This window comes from Temnothorax americanus, unplaced genomic scaffold (genome assembly GCF_048541705.1).
Source record: "Temnothorax americanus isolate GAGA-0224 unplaced genomic scaffold, ASM4854170v1 Scaffold4, whole genome shotgun sequence".
Classification (NCBI taxonomy): Eukaryota; Metazoa; Arthropoda; class Insecta; order Hymenoptera; family Formicidae; genus Temnothorax; species Temnothorax americanus.
Genome location: NW_027509547.1, coordinates 4937003 through 4957382, shown reverse-complemented (window position 1 = coordinate 4957382; position 20380 = coordinate 4937003). Strand labels below are relative to the sequence as shown.

Genomic DNA, 20380 nt, shown 5'->3' with positions numbered 1-20380 from the left:
CATAATCATCTTTGTTTGGTGCAGAAGTGGTGTCTCAGTAGCGATGCCTATGCCTGTGCGAGTGCGTTGTCGTGGTGAAGGAATCATGAATTATTTTTCTACAGTTCAGGTCTTTTTCTTCTGACAGTTTTTCGATATGACTTTGCAAATTTTTTTTTTTTTTTAACAAAAATTACGTTGAAAGGCCAAAAGGATTCGACACTTGAAGACATCAAAGAAGATTTACAGCAGACTTATGCGATTCCAAAAAGCGCATATCAGAACTGCTTCCATCAGAAGTGGAAACGGCATTGAGAGTAAAGTATCAACCGTGAAAGAATATATTTTGAAAGAGATAGGAGGCTGAAGAAGTTGTGAGTAAACATCCAAAAATTACATATAAATATAAAATTTGGGAACTTTTCGAATCTCGTATACAAGATCGATAATTCTATAGAGAAATGTGAAAATTATTAGTAATTTAACGCAAAAAGAAACGACAAAAGTATATGGAGGATGATCTCACATGATGAAATAGTAAAAACTGAAAGTAATTACATACAAAAGAAAAATCAAGTTATAAATAAAAGATATATCAATTTGAACTTTCTAATTATTTTAAATTAAATATTATTTAAATCAAACCATTATAATTATTAAACGTTTGCAAGAATTACACGAAGATTAGGAAATTTTATGGCGATTAGTTTTATTTCTATTATACGCGTTTTATATAAGATATTCCAACGTCTCTGATCATTTCGCTTTAGAACAGTGGTTTCGTGGTTGAAAAACATCGGTTATCGCTGATGCCACATTTTCCGCATTTCATACTTCCAAGAAACTTGAGATTTTTTCTTTTCTAACAATGAGCGTTGAAAGTTGGAATTGGGGATCAACTTACGTAGGCTAAATTTGTCAGCAGTTTGCAATCACTTCTCTACTTGTGGAATAAATTTGAAGAGTTAGCTAAAAATATTTAAATATCTATAGATTTTTCAACAAATTTGAACAAATTTTATTTAATCGTAGATATATTCACTGCTTAAATATTACAGAAGCATGAAAACACTTGTAAAATGCTGTAAATGATTTATGGAGACTAGACGATTTGTTTATTATTGTAATTTCAATATTTTTTAAACGCGTTTGTTTTATATTAAATCACAATAGAGTTGTCATATTGATGTTTGTTATCAATGCAAAAATGCTAGTAAAAATATAAACAATACTAAATAAATAGTAATACACAAGAGCGTTATTTGCAATGTAATATTTTCGATAGAAAAAATATAAGATCAATTAAAATAATTTTATTATATCGACTAAATATTAAAACGCTTATCATTTTCAACAATTTGCTTTATAATAAATAGTTTTAATTTTTAATTAACATTAACAGTTATTAATTTGAACATTAAGAAGTCACGTTAATCTATTTAAACTGACGGTTTTAATTATTCCATTTAAATTTATAATTTTGTTTTTAAAATAAAATGTTTATGCGTGTTTTATGGCATACTTAAATATTTCTTAAATTTTTATATTGATGGCATAAATACGGTTATAATAATATATTAGTAAATACTGTTATAATAATATACATATTAGTACGTATAAGCAGTAAAGAGGAAAATTGTTAACAAAGGCATGCATGTAGAGATGCGTCCTGAATCATTCAAGATATCGTCCAAGTTGAATTAGGATAAAATAGATGGTTGCCTTCGTAGCTCAACTTCTCTGTTCGACATGATTTAAGCTCCACTTTCGCGACATCTTTGAAATTCGTCTTCGACAGGGTTCCTTTTGATGGACACCTTTTGAACTTTACCTTTTAGTCCACAAAGAAAATTGCCACGCAATTCCGTCCTAGGATGGTGGTGACGCTCTAGTCTATCCAGCTAATAATTATTTTAATTAAGTCCCTGTCACCATAAGTATTTGCTGTCAGTTGAAAAATCAGGACGTTCTGTTCTAGAAAAAAACTTTTGCGGTCGATCCGTCTATCTTAATTACAATACATTTTTATCATGTTCTTATTTTGTGAAATACATAAAGTTTATTAAGTTTTATTTTGCATATTTTTGTATGGTGCAAGAAATACAAATATATTATAGATATTTATCTTTACATATATTTTTGTATTTCGCAACAATACAGTTTCTGATTCTAAATTTCTTTAATCTGGAATGTTTTACTTTAAAGTTTGTATTTATTTGACTATACATTAGAATCACTGAATTTTATTTAATCACTTTCACTTCCGATTAAAATTGATAACGTTTGTTTCTTGGTTTGTTCACGAGAATTAAATTAATGCTTAATAATATGCGGAAATAAATTACCCTGTTAAGTCTTGTTGTTTTCTGTTTTATGTGATTGCTGCAAGATATGATTTTCAACTGAATGCGATTTGTAATGCATATTTGTTATGTTATCTCTAGTGATTCTGATGATATATTTTATAGTAAATTTATAGTACGGAATATTACGAGAGTAACATTTATGGCAAATTGTTTAAGACAAGTTTTGTTAATTACTAGTACATCATAATATTATATAGAACAATATAATATTATATCTTTCTTTTTGTATCTTTTTCTAAATAGTTGCAATATTGCCATGAATATATAGATCATAATAGAATATTCGTGATTTATAAGTAGACTTACAATAATCTTCAAATAAATTTTTTAATTATACGTATGTTATTAGAGCCAAAATTGTTTTAATTGGTCACAGTCATGGTTTAATGGCTTTATACAACGTTCTTTTGTTGTATTTATAGTTTAAATGTGATTTATTTTGGCATGAGAGTTAGTTGGATTAAAGAAAAAAAACATAATAATGCGTTAATAGCAAAAGTAGTATATATCGAAACTCTAACATAAAGAAAAATAAAGCAACGAAACATCAGTATCACAGCGAGATTGCTCCGTCAAGATATGGCGTGTGCTTCGCGTATACATCGCGTATGTTCTCATATATACCTATTTCTCGTATATGTTTTTAATAAATACGATACATTGCCGGTTTTCATAACGCGAACAACGCTGGCCACGAAGTGTCGGCGTCTTTCGCGCACATTACCGCCGCGCCGTCGTGACGCTAAAAGATGAGAGTGGTAGAGTCATTAGCGCGTCGTAGAAGAGATCATTTCCGGCAGCGTTCTCACCTTTTTTCGCGGATGTTACGACGATGAGAATCGACGCGTGTATATTGTCGGCAACGCATCTTTCACCTTTTGAAATACTTGAGAGCACTCTGACAAAATAATTTACACACTATAATTACCGTCATATAAAATATTACGCGTATTATTAAAAATATTTATATTTTGATGATATATTGTTTCTCACTGTTTAGGACAATTTTGGTTACTGTCAAAAATAAAATGCAGCAGACTTTTCAGGATTCGTGAGCAATGACGTCTACTGATGTAAATAGTTTCTTTTTTGTGTGTGAGTTGCACCCCTCTGCAGGTTGCACAAAAGCGCGGCGTTATTGGAATACGTTTGTTGGCACTTTCGATTTTCTATTGGATGACAACGACGAAATTCCGAGCAATATTTCCCATGCCACTTAAAACTCGAAGGACTCACGCGAGAACTAATAGAAAAGTATGCTGGAATTCCAATTTAACCGTTCCGTCGTCGATTACATTGATTGGTTTTCTCGTTTTAAATGTACGTTTCTGAAAATGTCAATCGAGAACTTTTCGTACTGATTCATTGGTGACTTGCAATCTCTCGTGATGTATCGAATTTTACCACGAGATAAAAAAGAACTTGATAGAAACCATGTGATGGCTAGAAAAAGAATAAAAGAGTGTAGCATATAACGAGTTCGGGAGTATTTTAAGCGAAACACTTTATGTATTTTCGCATATCGTGATTATTGGTATTAAAAAGTATGAATATATAAAATTCGAGAAATATGATATAACGTGCATAATATGTTATTATATTCTACTAAATTGTATTTTATTTAGACTATTGTATTAAAGAAAAAGGTCCTCGAATATTTTTCTTTTCTTTTTTTTATGAATTATTATGCAGAGATATATGCTCCAAAATTTATGTTAAACGTACTTTCGTATCTATCTATACATTATAAGTAACACTAGTTAAAATACCAATTTACAGTCGTTATTAGAATCGAGCGATGGTGGTTAGTAAAATACAATAAAAACAAGGAAATAAAACATTCTATTAACAAGCTCGTTTTGTTTTAAATGAAGTTATGGGTATAACTGCTGGGTTTAAATCCCGAGATTATCGAAACATCGCGCTAATACAAGGAGATAACAAACAAGCAGGTGAACTGAAGCGATTAGAAGCTTTAATTCTACTAAGTACTTATTGGGATAACAAACTCGATACCAAATACAGCGCTTACTATAATCGGTCCGTTATACATAGGCGATTGGTCAACAAGGTCCGCAATACTTGCTGCTTTACACCAAGCAGAGAGGTAAAACAGATCAATAGGATAAGTCCACGATGATCACCATCAGTATCCATTGTACATATTATAAATCTATCGGATATGCAACTTTGACAATAATTTAAACTTTACTAACAATAATTGAAATTTAATTTTTAAATAATTATAATAAACAAATAAGGGCATCTTTCATGTGACTGGTAATATCTTATTAAAATCATGCGTTATATAATTTTAAGTTATTTTTTAACAAATTGTTTATTACAAATTTTCAGGCTTTTACTCGTCATTGTAATAGACAATAGTAAGATATTGAAATTTTACTTTGAACATTGCCGAAGGAATAAGAAAGTTTCGAGGATTTAAGTTTTTTTTTATCAAATTTGCCATGTTCGACATTCTTGACACAAGCTTTTCTAAGAAAAGAATAATGGGATCCACTTGCTTTTGAAAAATAACTTGCTCGGATAAGGGTTAACATAACTTTCAGAGTTATAGCGCCTAAAGACATTTATTTTAAGCAACTAGGTTACATATAACAGATGTCATTTACATCCTCTTCGCTCATCTGCAGATTTGGCTGGTAGGAATTCTAAGTAGCTATTTATTATTCGCACTGGATACATTTCTTCTCTTTCATCATCGCGCATATACGCTGTCCTCCAGTTTAAATATTTGTTTTCACTTATCTCGTGACCGTAGTTAATTAATGAGAACGATTTACATTTTCCTTCACTTAGACGTGAGCTGAGTCCGATTAAAAGTTCGTGAATAAATCCACGAACCCAACGGCATAATTGTAAACCTATTGTAAACTAGCGACTTAAGAAATTACTACTGATAGCAGCCCGTTTCTTTTGATTTAGAATCTATAGTTCTGTGTGAGTTTCGGTTTATTTTCTGTTTTACTAATTATCGAGAATTGTCTGTAGATAACAGGAAAGCTGGAATTATTGTCAAAAGAAAATATTTGAAAGAGAGCAAATAATTGATCAATAAGAAAGAAAAATTTGCAAACTATTTACGGGTTTATCGAATTTTTTAATAACTTAATGTGTTGTACATAATGTGTTATGTACATACTTATAACGATATATAGATTTCATTGTCCCCCAATTCAACTTTCTGCTATATTGTTATCGGAAAACATAATCAAGAAGCAAAAACTGTCAATTTACATTAATTATATTAATTTCTATCGCACTGTCCCAAGCAGCATTTTTCGGTTAACTTTCCGACTAAGGACTACTTTTCTACTAATCACAACGTTGTAAGCGGTTCAAGAAAGTTATAAAATGTAACTTATAATTACTAACGTTCTTTGGACGTTGTCTAAACGTTAAAATTACGACGTGCTTTTTTTTATCACTTTCCCAACGTCAAATTCGAAACAGTTTAAGTCCTATTACCCGACGTTAAGATATTTAACGTTCGCCTGACGTTATACTCTGCACTACACTTTTCGAGCGACTTCAATACGTAATTCCCAACGTAAACCAACGTTTTGTTATCAAACGTTGTAAAACGCTAACGTTGTGAAACGTCGCCTGTGGTCATTTCTGACTGACGTTAAGAAATCGCGAGAAATGGTAACAAATTCTGCCTAAAAAAATGTAGAGCAGATTACTGCTGCGTCAAGCGGGCATCGTCGACGGCAATTCGCGGCGTCGTGCGTGAGCTATGAGGACTATGCGACGAATGTTGACGATCCACGGCCGAACCGGTCCATTTCATCTCACGCGGTTATCGTCGCGTCGTCGGGAAACAACGCGCGCGCGTCGCGCGGTTCACAGCTCGAGAGCGCGTTTGCTCGGCTGCACGGCTGCCATAACCATGCTCTAGATCACCATATAGATGGTATTGCATAGGTCGGATTTGGTTAAGATATACGACTCATTCGCAAATCTAGTATAGAATTTTCAACTAATTAATACTTTATCGACATGTTAAGTCAGTTTGGCGACCTTGTTAAGACTTTTAGTCAATATAGGTACAATTTTGCCTACAGTGGTATACTACTTAGTTTGGAAAAGTCGGAAAAAGTTAATTATTTTATACGAAAAGACAAATTTTAGTAGAATTTATCGCACCTTTTACTACGTAAAGTTTGATATAGTGTGGAACGCTGACTTCGCCATTTTCATTCCTCAAAGAGGAAGGCAAATAATCCGCCATTTTCCAGTATATTTAGATTTAAATTTTTTAACGCACTTTATTAACAATTTAAAGCATTTATATAATATCTGTTGTTAAAGTTTTGACAACATATTTATCTTAAAAGTAATTTTGATGAAAAAAAATTAAAATCTACACTTTGGAAAATTTTAGTTATTTATTAGAATATTTAGTAAATTGGAATATTTTAGAAAGGATTCGTCTAATTTTGACCTATCATTTCCACATTTATCAATAAAGTGGGTTTTGTTATACAATTTCAGTGCTGGGTTCGTGTATTTATGGCAAAATTACAATAGTATCAAAGACTGCGCAAACTATATTTTTCCTATAAAGCCATTTTATTTGTGCCAAATTGATAAGTACGTATTATGATACATTTATTACACCAATGCCGTCATATGGTTTGAATGGAAGCACGAAAACTACACCTAAAATGTACGTTGTGAAAAAATAACCTCAGGTCTAGCAGAGTGTACAAAATCAAAGTTTACATACCAACGTTAAAACTGGTGGAAAAAATGTAACCTCAATTTAACTTATATAAGTCGGATTCCAACGTTGGTACAACCTAAATTTGATTCCCCAAATTAGTGCAAAAGAGGGTTGAAACGACGTAGCAAAAACGTTGGATACCAACGTTAAGTGTGTTTATCTTAACGTCGGGCGGACGTCAAAATGCTGCTTGGGGTTTAAATACTGTAAAAGTTAACTTAAGTAAAATAGGATGTTGGATAACTAAATAATGGAAATAATTTAATTACACATTAAAATTAATTAACAATAAGAGAGAAAGAGAGAGAAAAGAGAGAGAGAGAGAGAGAGAGAAGAGATATAATCTTAATAATCTTACAAACTATGAAATTACATAAAGAATTGCTAAGAAACTTGTTAAATTATTATAAAATAAATAACTACCAATTTTTCACAACAGAAGAGAAACAAAAAACGAACAAATGCTCATAAAACCGTTTGATAAATTTCATGTGCGGTAACATAAAAACAGAGAGTGCACCCAATTTCCCCAGACTCTCACAAATCTAAAAATCTGAAAAATATCGGAGAAATGATTAATTGCGATTTATTATTTATGCCATTGCAGCATGTTCGAATTTAATTCCGATTTGTATTCGCAGTATTATCGAATTAGGTCAATTATCCATTACTTAACCGTTAGACAGGTAACTAATGTGATGGGCCATGGACTATTAAATTAACACGAATTTTTACAAATCGTGATAATTATAGTTGCAAACACCATTTCTTATTATTGTGCATGATCGGTAGTTCCAAATATACCTGACACAGCATTATGTGTTAACACAAGTACGATGAGTTTACCAATGTGTTACTCACTGACGTATATGATTTCACATTTCCGTAACCGAATTTTATTCTTTGACCTGACGCGTTTAGACATCAGCAGCCAATATATTAGGGAAACAAAAATAAGCCGCTTTTATATAATTTATTGAGAACGCACTCGACATTCTCGCCGTCGGAATCTGTTTCGAATGTGGCATTAGAGAGAAAAGTACATTACGGCCTCCATTATCCGAGCATTCGCTATTTGAATGTTTTATCATTCGAGTGATTTACTATTCTAGCACGGTGTTTCCTTTTAAAATAGCATGGGAAATTTCAGTTACTGTAGGAATATTATACAATTATAATACGAGGCAACTCGCAACAATTATTACGATTACAATAATTATGTGAGATAAACATAATTATTCTTTAATTATAATAATTGTGAGAAAATATACGAATAACATATGCAAGAGTCATGTACGCAAATAGTTTTGGAACAACAATATTAATAGAATTATTTGTTTTTTTTTTTTTTAATTAGAAATCTTTCGTTAGTCTCGTTGCTGAAATGTAATGAAGTCTGCGCCATAATATTCATGACTTGTAATTCCGTACTATTAGTTATTAAATTTTTAGCGTAATTTTCTCGTGTATTCCTAGAATTCGTTTAATCAATCTACTGAGCATAATGCGATTAATGTGAACACATAATTGAAGAGATAATTATTAACCGTCATTAGAGCCAACCATTGCTCACCATTAGTCTTAGTCTCGAGCGTAATAGATTTGCTTCATTTCTTTTATTGCCGATTGGAGGTTTGTTTGTTAACCTAGAAAAGAGCTCGATTTTCCGATGTTAATTGGAAAAATAAAGTTATAGATATATACATATATACGCAAAAGTTAGTTAAAGAAAAGAAAAAACATAGTTTTTCTTAAATTCCTTCCGTTTTCAGTAAAGTATATACCAAGCTATCGATCAAGCCTACTATAGAACTTGATCCGTTCACTCGTTATTGAGATCTCAAAATCTTGGGTACTCTTGCAACTCGTGCGTTCGCGTATAAAAGAGTCACGACGGTCTCGCGCCAAGTACACGCGCAGCGCGAGACCGCCGTGACTCTTTTACACTGCCGTGTCTCTTGATTATACAAAAATACTTAAAATATGGAAAAATTACAGTAAAAATAAATAAGAAAAAGAAAAAAAATAAGAAATAAGGATAAGAATAAGTTATAGTAATTACATAACAAATTAATTTATCAATAACATGAAAATTTTCGTTACATTGACTTCTTTGCAGTATTTATTTTATTCAATATAATTTTATTTTATATTAAAAAATTTAATATTCGAGTTTTTGAAATTTGAGGATTATATATTTGTAAATATAATAAATACCTGTCTGTAAGTCTAAAATCTCGAAATGTTCATGTGCATGTGATTCCAAGAAAGTACGAGTTTAAGAATTTTGTCATCTTAAAATTCCAAAAATCAAGTATTAGAAAAGTTAAGATTATAAAATCTATAATACTTCAGTGTAACACTTCACATTGTGCAATATCAGACGATGCTTCGAAATTTAGAAAGACATCTTGAGACATCTTGATAATGTACAGCGTGAGAAATTTTCAATGGCAGCGGCGTAAGGCTGTGCAAATGGTATCGTCAAATCGGCGATCGTTTTAGCGGAGACAAGCTAGAAAGGATCGTGGAAACGTTCTCACGAAGCAAAGAGCTTTTCACCCTCGGGCAATATCTTTGCGGCGATGTTTGCATGTGTCACTATATAAACACGCCTGCCGCTATGGCAGGACAGCGTACATATTTCGATCCGGAGCGGTTATAAGGATAGTCAGAAATCGTGGCGTGTCATGATCTTCTGTAAATCGTACGTGACTGGAGGCTCGGCAAACTTCATTAAAGTTTGACATCTGCGCGGGATTGGAAAATGCGGCGAGTTCGTGGTCGTCTGCTCCCTCGTAAATCGCGCACGGTCGCAAAGCGATGCTCTTCTGCTTTTAGGGTATGCTATTCAGTTGGGATATTGTAAGTGTCGATGGTGGACTTGTGGCTATTTTGGTTTACGTTAATACCCGCGACCTTTCATGGACCTAATGACATCCTACAAAGAGGATTTGACGATTTTATTTGACTCACACGCAGATGACGTAACGATTTCCTAAATTACTTACAAAATATAAATCGAGAATAATTTCTAAAATAAATTTATAATTTTAAATTTTTAATTGTACAGAAACGAAATTATGTGTGTGTGTGTGTGTGTGTGTGTGTATATTGTACATATATAACATTTTTATTTACAATTTATATATACATTATATATTTCTGTTTTTACAAAAAAGTATATTATTTTTTTCCTTTAAAGAATAAGTTACTTAAATGTTATTAAAAGTATGAATTTTAACTGGGTTTGATTGATTTAAAATGATTAGCTTTGAAATTCGAAATAAATTAAAACTTTAAATTAATTTAGCATTGTCTCTTTTTTATTGAAATAATAACTGATGTTATTATCCGAGTTATTTTAATTTACACACACATTTTATTAAAACTATAATACTTAATTTAAATAACACAATTAATCTAAATGCTTTTGATATATTTCACACATATATTTTTCATTAAGTATTTTTTATTAAGTAATAAGTTTGCGTTATTAGCAAGGATAGATTTTTCTACTTCCGAGAGAACAACAATATTTGTTTGTGCATAAATGTTTTTCATTCGCATACTCATAACGACAGCTGTGCAAACAAATAATAGTGACCATGTGACGAATTCGGAGAGATTGGGGTAGAGTATTTATTTGTGGCAGAAATTATTCGTTGAGTCACATGTTTAAAGTATTTCATTCGTTGAAATTCGTTATCTCGTGGATACACAACATGCCAGCGATGCGGAATGCAAGTCGTGAAGATGCATTGCACGCGATTCGGTTGCGTATATAAATACAGACACGTACGCGACATATGGCGGATGAAGATAGGTCTATAATGAATTTGAACATTTCTCTGTGTATATTCTAATATACGTTTTATTATTGCTTATTTGCTTTTTATTTATACAGCTCATATCAGTTTAATAAATCAATAATCATAAGCAACTATATTTGAAAGTAATATCTTCAAATCGAATTGTTATCAAAAAATAATATTTCGCAAAGGCTTCGAGAAGATGCAAGTATCTCAACATAATTTTATTTTGTCTGATATATTTCAGAAAAACGTTACTAAGGATGTATCTTTGTTATTGTGCCTCGTGGTAATACATCTTCCAATTTTTCTCGAGCATTTGTGCGTGAATGCGCATTCCATTCATTCTTCGCATCTTGTTCATTTTTATGATCTTTCTCTCGCGCAAATTGTACGCGGTAATTTTCATCGTATTACGTATTATGCATATTCAGTACAACATTGTATAATTTCGACATCTTTTTTCGTCACTCACATATTATATCTTTGATATTTCATTAAATACATTCTATTTTTTCTATATGCGAATAGACGTTACTCTGTTTTAAGACATTAAAATACGTCATTTTTTACGAAAATAATTTTTCTTTCCGGTTTCAAATTTAACCCGTTATTTTCTGTTTTCCGACGTCTCAGTTTTGCAATCAAAATGCAGCTACATTTCGTGAATAAAGATGACGCTATCTTCTTTCGCTTTTCCACGATTCTTTCTGGTAATGAAATCGCTCTTTGCAACTCGTTTTTATTTTTTGAGGATTATGTTTAAATTAATATACGCTCTCTTTCCTTGCTGAGGTTTACTATATCTAGAAATTAAAGTATGAACAGTCTAATTAGAGCTTGGATGTTATCGTCGGTCGTTGAAAAAAAAGCAATTGATAAATTTTGCTCTAATGTCTCGTTGAAATAAATGGAAACTTTTCTTCGCAGAGATTATAAAATTAAAATTATCTACAACGAAGAAATTAAATTATGAGAAATGGCTTAAAGACTTTTGAGACGTTTACACTCGAAATTAATTTCAATGCCTCTTTCTGAATATAAATAATTTTTATACATATAGAAAAGCCACAGAAGAATTACTGTATTTTACATACATACTCATATATACGCGCACGTACACACACTACCATATTATTTTGTATATTTTGCATATTGAACTTGTAACATACTATTAAAAGTAGCAAATTACATATTAAATATTTTAATATGCAAATCTGGGTTAATTGGGAAATTAATTAATATGGCTCATGATAATTTTATGCATAATTGCAAGCGAGTTTTTCTGGAATTTTAACTATGTGTATTAATTATCGTTGTGGTAATCGGACTTTCTATCGTGTAACCTTGTCTTTGATTCATGATGTACACTTGCTATTACTTTTATTATTATTATATTATATAATTTTGGTACTAATTTAATGATAAATATATTTTGTTAATTTTATATTTGAAAATATTTGTAAAAGTATTTTAATAACATGTTTTACGGCACATATAAAACAAATGAATAACGTTTTATAAATAAAGTATATGAAATGAAGGAAACAATGTAAATTGAAAAATCATTTATTCTCGATTCTGGTTTGTAATTGGAGAACAAGAAAATTGGTAAAAGAGTTATTAGTTATTTTGAAATTAAAAAGTAATTTTTTATAAATTCCATTAAATGTTTAAATATTTATACAAAAAAATTTTTTTTATTGAACAATTTTTTTTAATTTTAATTTATTTTTATTTACATTTTTTGTATTAAGTAAATTAAATAAATCAGTAAGTATATTTCTCTTTTGCATATTTGTCATAACATGTAACGCTATAAGGAAAATATAGATAATGTCTTTAAAAACATGCTCGTTTAAGAAAAGTTTTAATAGGTTTTCTTCATATATTGTACATAGATATAATGAGATCGAAAGCACAGTAACTTTAATATTGGAGGAAGCTATTTTCCGATACAAGTAACTGAATCGATAGCATCGTAAAATTTATTATGTAGAGTTGACGGATTCGTGCTTGTAACTAAATCTACGGCTATTGGCAACAATATGACCGTCGGCTAATTTCATTGATAACTGTTAGACATTTTGACTGCTGACAGAGCGGTCTATAAATAAATAAACGTGTTTAACAATAAGTTTGTTAAACACGTCAATTTGTTATGTAGTGGTTTGCAATGAGTCCCGCATCGATTGCCGAAAGCTATTCATAGTCTGCATTCGAAAACGATGGAGGATCGTGCTCTGAAACAGAAAGATAGAACGGACCACGCCCTTTCCTAATACGTCGCGATTCCCATCACGCGCGTAGACGAGCTTGTAAAGAACACACCACTCGAAATAGGTGTCAAATTACTTCTGATTGCTCTCTTAAACGTTTGTCATTCACTTTTCGTACATTTTCTCAACAAATACCGCAAAAATATTCTTTGTTTTGCTAAAATATTTAATTACTGGAATCGCCAAACTGCCAAATGAATTTTTATTTTGCGATTTTGGATTTATATGATACTTTAAAATGATACTTAAAAAATGATTTGAAGGCGTAATAATTTCAAGAGATTTATAATAACAAATAATTGTTTTATTGCCACAGTGATCGAAGTAGTATTAACGAAATAGCACAGTGATTATATGTATATAGCAAATGTTTTCTCCACACTCTTTAGGTCTTTAAAAGTTTCATGATACAACGTAAATTTGTTTCAAATTTTTGCAGAAAACGAAGCGTTTATCTCCTCAATTATCTACAGTTTATCTAATGTAACGTATTTTAGTTACATTTAAAATGAAAGTAGATAGTGAGCAAAAATAATTATATTAGACAGCGTACATGACATTAACCTTTGGATATTTTGATTTGGGTTGATACATATTTTATTATAAACGTCACACACATTTTACAGAAATATTTTTAAATAGAATAAGCTTATGACACTCTAAATATATAGATGAAAAAATATGGTACATTGCTAATGGAGGAAATAGATTGCTAACCACATTTATTATTTATTTGCGTTTATATTTAGTCATATAAATCCGGTCCTTTTTATGCGCATGCCCCTGCTAAAAACCTAAGGATAATCGAGCGATCTCTATAGCGATATCACTGTTATGCGATGAAATTCATTTGTTAAAGATTTGCGGGCATATTTTATAAATTTCTGTTACATAACTTTTACAACACAATATTCCATTAGTAAAGTGCGAACGCTAAATGAAAAAATTCCTATTATTTCCTCTGAATACCAAAGCGTCAAATACGTATGGAGGGAAATTAAAAGAGAATTGATTTAATTCAGCGAAAATATAACTTCAGCAATGTTAATCGGGAACGTACTACATTCAGTTGCTGTCGTTTTTTGATTCTGCATCAAGTGTTACAATGAATAGGATTTTTGTTTTAACGTAGCGTGACCGTGAATGCAGCAAGCGTGAAATAAAAAACTCGATGTACTTATATTCCAAATATAAAAGATGAACGGAAAACTTGGGGGCGGAACTTTGTGCGAAATTACACAAGCAAAATAATGAAGTTACATCGTGTATTTATACGTCGTTTATATGTCGTCAAGTAGATCTTACGCGATACTAATTGCACTTAAATATATTCGTGTTCCGATTAGGAAATTTACTGAGCAGTTATCTGAGACGTTTTCCAAGTTTTGAGTCACGGAATTGCGTCATAAATTTCTTCCATTCTCCGTTTCTGATAAGTAACATTGTAATCATATATCATACGCGATTCTATTATTCATGTATAATAATGATTTACAAGTTTTGGCGTAAACGTAAAGAGAAAAAATTTCAAATACTTTTTAAATTGAAAAGGAGGAAAGTGATATCAGTTTTAATAGATACCTATATTGTTTTTGATATTGTATTATAAACATTTAACAATTTTGAAAAGTAATAGCGTATATATAATTGCTACATAATTATCTAATAACTTTTAATTTAAATGTAAAAGTACTACTTGATTTTATATATATTAAAATATAAATATATGTATAAATTTATATTTTAATATATATGATTTATTTACAGCTGTAGCATTGAAAGAACACATATAACAGTCCAGCAATATTTTCTAATAAACAAATGTTTTATAAGAAAAATAGCTCATGCGACGATCGCAGTGTACTGAAGCTCTCTTATTTATGCACGTAGTAGCGCGGTGGTTTTAAAAGCTTAATATTGCAGCTTTTGTCTCTATCGAAATTACATGTAAATGAATTCCCGGAAAAAGAGCAAAAGACCGGCGTTCTGTCACCACCTGACTGTATTTGCATCCAATCCCATCAATAATACGAGCTGCATGAAACTTTCAACGAGGTTCGCTTCGAATGAAATCGCGTGAACGAATTCATAAGAAGGTGTCGCCGCTTTCCAGTATCCATTAATTGATGAGTAAATTTCCTTAAGAACTTTTGTCGCCGCCGGAAGGTCAGAGATTTGCGGTTCCTCGAAAACAGGTACCTGTTGCAGTTCCGAAAGTCGTCGAAGTATCTTTCAGTAAAAAGCACCGCCCTTTCGCCGAAATGAGTTCAATGTCGTTGAAGGGGCGTTTGGGATGCATCCTTTCTCTGGAACATATCCCAACGAGAATCGCCAAATGCGGATGAGGGGGATCATGTTTTTGTCAGACTGACTACCGTAGGTGGTCGAAGGTTCATGATTCTTGATGATTGTTTAACTGTGATACTATCTTTGTTGGATCTCTTATATGTAGTAGCAAAATATGTCTCTTTCTGTCTTCTTCACTAAAACTTGAATGGAGGTATATTATACGGAAATTGATTTCTTTCGCCAATATATAGATGCGATTTTATCAGTACTGCGATTTGAAATTAATAACATAATAGATGTGCTTGAATATATTACAATACTATATTCTGATGCAAAAAAGAAATTTTGTCTAATAAAAATTTAATACGTTGAAAATATTTAATATTGAAATTTATGCATATATGAATATTATACATTCTTCAAAGAAAAAAGTACTTAGAATCAATGATTTATTTAGTATCAATGATTTATCGATTGTATAAAAATATATTATATTTTTTTCTACTATGTAATTTTATACATTTTCTCGCAACTTTTAGACATATATTTTATTGCAAGCGTAAAATACACGTATAAAATTAATCTGCAATTATGAATCTAAACAGAGATTACCAAATTCAAAGCGCTCATAATTTCGACGCATTGTCTTAATGGAATTTTTTTAATTTGCGAATTTAGCATTCCTGATGAGTATCATCACCAGCTGCGATTCTGGATTTTGCAGCATCTCGCATTTCTTCATGCCACTGACGATCGTTTACTCATGAACAAGCGATTACGGATAGCGGTGGTGATGTTGGTAGTATAGCGGTTTTCGTTGAGACGACGAAATAGATTTAACAAGTTGATTGTTCCTGTGAATAAACGTATGGATATAGATATTTGCTATCGTGGAGGCAATTTGTATAAACTTCAAACAATTTATATGAACTTGAACCAATTGATACAAAAGTAATAATGTGTGAAACCATCCAATAGGATTCGAAATTGATGTGAGGTAAGCGATTAATAGGTATTTTGCCCTTTAGCTATTCCAGACTTTGTGTTCGTGAAGGTTGATAGGTATATGTCGAGTTATACATATATATGCATGTTCTCTGGAAGCCATTAGAATATCTTAAAATCATTAATCAATGGTACGTGTAGAACATATGGGTTGAACCGTACATCAACTTGAGTTGCAAAGTTTCAGGATATATACCTTAACTTATTTTAGCTTCATGAAGTTTTGTGAATTTAATGATATAATTTATTGTATAATTTGGCCACGCTTTTAAGGAAGAAATATTTTCCTTGTATCGCCCATTTTCAATTATGCTCGACTAAAATCTCAGATAATATTTTTCAATAATATTTTTCCCGACGATGCCATCGATTATACATATATCTGGTTACAAATTAATTTCTTGCTGTAACACGTAATACTTTGCTTAATTAATATGTGCTTGGAAGGGGGGTAGGCTGAGGTTGAATGCGGCCGAAGTGTATAATTGTTATATCACGCGTGATTATTCACAAATGGAAGTTGGTCGGCGCCATTGGTATTTTGCTAATTAGCTTCGGTGATTAACAGGGAAACTGGAATTCTCCTAGCTGACTCTACTATATTCCAGACTGACATTACAGTTATGCGATGTCGCGTGGGAGCCTTAGGTCTCTTATGATGTGGAACTTAGTTAAAATCGCACACTCAAAGATTAGTTCCGGAATTTCATCAGGAAAGGGTTACGGTCTCTTCCATCCGCGACGGTTGGCTTATATTACACCTAATACCGCTGAAGCTAAGCTGCTTCTGCTGCCGGATAACATGCGTTTAACTAAAACTATAATTCGATATAGTTTCTTGGCGATTAGAAAGTTCACCGTGAGCATATCCACGGCTGACTCGCACTATAGCAATTTGGATACATGGATTATACGATCGTTAACCAGAAATACGAGCCCATGTCAATGTTTAGACTAATGTAGTTTATTAGCAGAATTGATAAAGAATTTATGATGTCAATCGTCGAAAACAAAAAAAATCGATATAGTATTATTTAATGCGTTATGATGATTGTTGTCATAAAATTACTCTGTATACTTACAACGTCTGTTACAGTATTTTGCTAAGAATTAAAATGGCTTATATAAACAATAAATTTTAAATAAAACACATGCATATACATATTAATAGAAAATAGAATATTACTATTTATAGATAAAAATATTATTCTTGCATGTTTTTACAAAGTAATTCACAAGTCTGTCCTGATTTCGTATTCTCTATCTTGGTATCCAATATTTACGCAAATGGCTTTACGTTTTTTTTTGCCTCCCATACTCTCTAATCGGCTTCAAAATAAAACACGGTTTCGATGTTCTAAATGCAATGACCCGTAAATTGTACTGCAAAGCCTTTTGTAGAAGTCGTATTTTCCCGGCCATCGTGAGAGTGACAAGTGCGTTACGATGTCGAAAACAAAAGCCTTTCAAGAAACGATGGTATGTACATCCTATTGGAATTCTGTGAATTATGTAGGAGATAAAATCTCTAGACGCATCGACGATTTTTCGTATTTCTTCACATTGTGGACATACAACAGCGTAGAGCAATGTAGTTATCCAACCGGTATGGATCGATGTCGGTCCTTTTCATTCTGCTTGCCCCTTCCAAACAGTTTCGCAGATAGGCATTGCAATTTTCCGTACGAGAAACACCGTCCTGTCGAGGCATATAAATGATACTATTATATAAGCTATATCTGTTATCCCTCGACGTAGCTTTGAACAATGCTTCTACCAGATAGCATGGATTTTTATTATTATAACTTGTTTACCATCATGGGATATTTACCAAATTACCTTTAGGTAATCTGTAAGATTTGAGATTTTAATTTGACAAAACTACTATATGAGTATTCACGTTTACATTTATTAAGATTTCTTTTTTTCGTTATCTTTAAATTTGTTAAAGCATGGTCAAAGAAAGATTTCGATGTTTGTGTAACCATACTGTATTAGTCAAAAATTATTTGCAAGTAAATTAAAGTGGACATTAATTTCATTGATTTTTTAGACAAAGACTCACGATAGCTTACTCGTGTCGGCATTATCATTGTTTTACATTGTATTCTCCGACGATGCTTTTTGCTCGAATTTCTGACTGTTCCTTCGTTGCATGGGGTAGACATTGTCTGGTGGAGTAATCCTCAAGGATGTATATTCTAACTATGTGAGTTAACGCGTTAACGCGTTATACAGCCTCCCTTGAGAAACATAAGTACGAACTCACGTACAGAAGTTATTGTGACGCGAATAGTTGGAGCAAATATCGAAATTTATAGAAATTTATACTGTCATCAACAGTATTATTACGGAAATTAATTAACGTGATAATGTACCACAAAATCATATTAAACGTCGCATAATACGTCGCGACTTATTTCAATAGTCAATACAAATAAATAATTAAGGAAAGATTATTAGCATACAATGTAATATAAATATATTCAGTTATACATATTTAACAAAGTGCGATCTCTTGCGATACGTATATCGTTAAAAAATTTTGTTTTTGTAGAAGTTAAAATACATGTTTATGAAATTTTAACACGAGACAAACATTTTGTTTAAAATAATTTCTTTTAATATGCACAATTCCTTTTCACAATCGTGAAATTTAATCAGCATTATATATGGAGATGTTGTTTTTAATTGTATGATTTAATAATTTTTATACATAAAAAAGTCATCTCTTTTATGTTGCTTATTTTAAACTGTTTTTTAATGTATTTGAAATTTATAAGATAGTATAGTCCATTACACATACAGCACACATACAGCCATCGAACAGAAATATTGATATAAATTTATAGATGAAAAAAAGTAAAATTATATATATATTGGTTTTTTTGTATACATAAAAATATCGGTTTCCGGTTGATATTCTTCTGCCAAATATTCGGACATATTCCGCGAATTAATTGTTTTCCGTGCGATTCTCATGTTTCGCAGGGAAATCATGGGGTCGTAGCCTCCCCTACGATGTACGGGATCAATCGTGATCCACATAAGACACTCCGGTACCATACGCCGGGATGATACGGAGAGGTGGTGCCCCGAAGACGCAGAACTGTACTCCGGAGTTTCGGGGTGAAACGCGTGCGCGGGTGGTTTTAATCGGGAGCGGGGGTGCGGTCATGGGGACAGTATCGTCGCTCTTCAGTTGGGTTTGGTACGCGTTTTGCGACTGGCCACTGCGCGTCTCTCCGCGGAAAGGCATCTCGGTTCTTCTTCCTAATCTTCGTCTGTTAATCTTATCTCGCGAATCGCGCAACGAAACTCGCGACGTAGAAAATTTTCTTCCGTATTTTTCTGAGGACTTTGCTGAAATTTTTCGTCTGACTATCGATCACTTGTCCGACTTTGCCGGAGCGCGACGGCTACGGATGTCACATACGTGTTCAAGAGTCGAAGAGTGTTTATTGGTAATTCCTTCGTGACAAGGATTCGGCGAACTGTCACATGATGAAGGGTGAGTCGATTTATTTGTGAGAAAATTGTTGACTTACATATATCGGGAAACACATGAGGATTATTCATGTCTCGAGGAAGGGACGACTAGTGTGCGAATGGTTAAATCGACGCCGGACGGTTGACGTAACTAAGTTTAGGTATGTAGGGAAGAGAACTGGCCTTGTGGTTTTGCGGAATGTGTAAAATAAATGGACGATGTGACTTGCGGTTTTACTTAGAGAAGTTAGAAGCGGTTTCATTAATAAATGATGAAAAGTTATTATCGATTTTGACTTAAGCGTCGTTAATTATGTACAGGGAAACAAATTGAGAGATCGTAATTCGGAAGTATTTGCGCAACGTTGTGTTTTGCGGACATATATATGTTCTTAAAACAGCTATCTTTAT

General features: G+C 32.1%; 1 protein-coding gene across 5 annotated transcripts in view; it reads left to right on the top strand.

Moving 5' to 3' along the window:
* Nmdar2 (glutamate ionotropic receptor NMDA type subunit 2) overlaps positions 1-20380 on the top strand; it is a 199763-nt gene that overhangs the window by 15511 nt on the left and 163872 nt on the right. For 4 of the 5 annotated variants that reach the window (XR_013258467.1, XM_077415921.1, XM_077415922.1 and 1 more), the window contains exon 1: positions 19693-19991. The exons of the other annotated variant lie outside the window; for it this stretch is intronic. The gene's annotated coding sequence lies outside the window, so the exon portion shown is untranslated. Of the gene's footprint in view, positions 1-19692; positions 19992-20380 lie in introns of those variants that run through there. 5 annotated transcript variants of the gene reach the window in all.